Here is a 3202-nt window from a genome sequence, read left to right on the forward strand (position 1 = left end):
CTGATGTAAGCATTCAATTTTCCCCTAAGAGATAAGTGGAGCATCCTGGTAAGCCATTGAGAAGAGGTTAAGGGAAGAATATTCAAAAGCGGTCTAAGAAGGAGTCTTAGTACCAACTTATGCAGAGTTCAGTAGCCATGAGATAAGTTTTTCCCCAGTATTAGAGTAAGACGATTGTAGACAAGTTTAGAGAAGATGGAATAGGTCCATAACTTTCAAAGTGTCAGCTCCAAACCTGAGGGGGTGATGATAAGGTGATGAATCAAGTCAAGTGTTAAGGATGAGATAGTGATGTCTTCAAAAAGTGTTTTAGAGAAATATCAATCCATTCATACTCTAGCATATTCCTCAAAGTTCATCATTACAACATCATGATGATGTTTCTTATATCAGAATTGTGTCTATGACCTATGCTCATACATTTCAGAGAGATGTACATCTATGTTCAGTTTCCAGAATGAGAGGCAAAGACTTTAGCCCATTAGTCTCATGTTTAATCCATAAAGTTATGGATATCAGCCTGATGATATGAACCTATTCATATAAGCATTCATGTCTCATAATATGTTTAGTCTCGCAAATTTATGATCTACTCTCACCGGCTAGAAACATAATGTTATGTCATGCATATTCTTATATCAGATATCTCGAGCGAATCGTGTTTATAATCTTTCACCCTAAAGCTCCTTCATTTACCCTTTTAATTTTGAGAGTGGGGTTGTTGATAGTAGTAGGGTGATGATAGACAAGAAGATTGTTGTTTCTTATTGTGATAGTGATGGTGTGTTTATTCCATCTAAGGTTATGAATGTGGAGGGAGAAGGAGATGAGGTTTTACGATAAGTAATAATTCAGATTCCTTGTAATAATGCATGAAATTTCTGTTGATAGAGATGATGAGAGAAGGGTAAATTCTTGTAAGGAATGGTTAGTAATACTACATGCAGTGGTTAAGGTTATAAGCTTGAATGTGGTGTTGTTAACATGTCGTCCATGCATGATACACTAGGTGTTTCATGATATGAGCTCAAGGTTAGCTGAATGCAGCAGTAAAGAGTAGTGTCCTTGGGATGGGATATTTCCTACAGAGGTATAGTACCCAAATCTTGTGAGTTAGATCAGAATAATCATCTTATGTAAAGTACTTGGTTATTTTGAGTTAAGCCTGAGTATAGTAGGAGTAACCCCTTTCCATTTTCAGTCCAGCCGTAATTTGAGGATGAATGATCCCAAGGGAGAGATATTGTAACACCCCAAATTTTTTTAAGTTAAGATTCTAACCATTATTGAATTTTGTAGGTGTTAAGGTAATTCTATTGTGTGGGAATGAATTTGGATATGAATTAAGGTCACTAGAATCTCCTAGCACAAAGTTGAGTTGAAAGTTTTCTTACTGATTAATTGTTGATGTAATATTCTACTTGGGTCAAATTCAAATGACCATATCTCTTAGAATATAAAGAGTTCAGTGGCCCTTAACCTATCAAATTAAAGATATTTGAATCTTCTTTCCAATGCCACCGATTTTGCATCAATATAATTTCTGAGTAAAGAGTTATGACCATTTTATTAACCTGATACAATGCAATGACGAATTAGCCGACAGGAAATCCTAAAAGAAGGTTATTTTTATCTTTTTACCTCTAAGAAAATCCTAAACTAATTTCATGAATAATTAAAGACCAAAACCAATCTGATTTTTATCTCTTAATCCCCCATTCTGTTCTCTCTCAAACCCTAAGAAAAAACCCTAAGGGAAAAATCAAAGTAAAAGACTCTATTCAAGATTATTTCAGTCTTTTTCAAGATTCTTCTACAAGGTATGTATTTCTCCAAGAATTCAATTATTTCCAACTCAATTTTCATCATACAATTATGAATCATTAATGAGAATCCTAATTCTTGTCCATAGGGTTTCAAGAAACTAATTCAAGAAATCTCAAGAATGGTTTTCTTAATTTTTCTCCTTCGAGCTAGGATTTCAAGGCTTACAATCAAGTTCTTCTTCAAGATTCTTCAAAAACCTTGTTCTTCCTGGTGTGTAAGGCTCTCATAGTTTTGGACTAGTTCATCCTCACGCCCACATCTACTTTCAAATTAGTAAAAGAGTAATCTAGGATTGTATCCCTAGATTTGAGTATTCTTGAGATAAGTTGATTTTGAGTTCTTGAGTTCTTGATTCTTTTTGAAATTATATTCCTAATTATTGAATTGCTATATGTTATGCATTAAGATTCTTGAGTTGATTCGTTCATGTCTACATTTCAACGTGAACCCTATGAATTGAGTATTCATGAGATTAGTAGTATTGTTGAGTTTCGAGTTCTTGAGTCCTTGAGTCCTTTAGTTCTTAAGTTCTGAGTACTGAATTCCAATATTGCTATTAAGATTCCTAATTTGAGTCATTCATCTCTATAATTCCTCATGAGTCCTATGAATTGAGTTATAAATTTTGAGAAATTTTTTAAAGCCAACACTTGAGTTTTAATCAGACTTTTGAGGAAGTTATGATAAGTTTTGACAAAGAGTTTCTAAAACATGATTAATATGACAATCGAGTATGCCATCAATGTTTAAGAAGTATCTAGATATACCATCAATGTTTATGGAATATGACTTTCCAAGTCATTAATGATCATAATATAATATGATTTTGAAATATTTTTGAGAAAGAGTTTTCAAGTATGAGTATAAGGGGACTATGTATTCCCAGATGCATTAATTTTTACATTGATAAAAGAGAAACTAAGATTTCTAAATGAGTTATGAGTTCAAAAGTTATTTCAAGAGTAGTTACCTCTTTTAAGAGGGTAGTTTGAGGAATTATCTCAAACCATAGGAAGAGTAATGCTTTTTTAAACATATCAACATTAGTATATATATTATTGGGATTAGTATTGTGCACCGATATGGGGGAGAGTTCAGAAAACTCACATCCCCCATAAACCATGTATGCCAACATGGGTAAAGGATTATACTTTTTAGATGATTCCTTGTTGCTTTTAAGCATAGCTTAGTGGATCCATTTAGTTGAGGATGTCTTATACTCTGCCAAGGTATTGGACAGTTCTGGAAGCATGGGCGAGGTGATGTATCATTGAGTTGCTCATAGTGGTGGTTGTCGGTTACAGAACCTACCTAAGAATAATGAGTTTATTATTGTATTCATACACATTTGAGTTATTATCTAATGTATTAAAAT

Source organism: Solanum tuberosum, unplaced genomic scaffold (genome assembly GCF_000226075.1).
Source record: "Solanum tuberosum cultivar DM 1-3 516 R44 unplaced genomic scaffold, SolTub_3.0 scf00003, whole genome shotgun sequence".
NCBI classification, from domain to species: domain Eukaryota; kingdom Viridiplantae; phylum Streptophyta; class Magnoliopsida; order Solanales; family Solanaceae; genus Solanum; species Solanum tuberosum.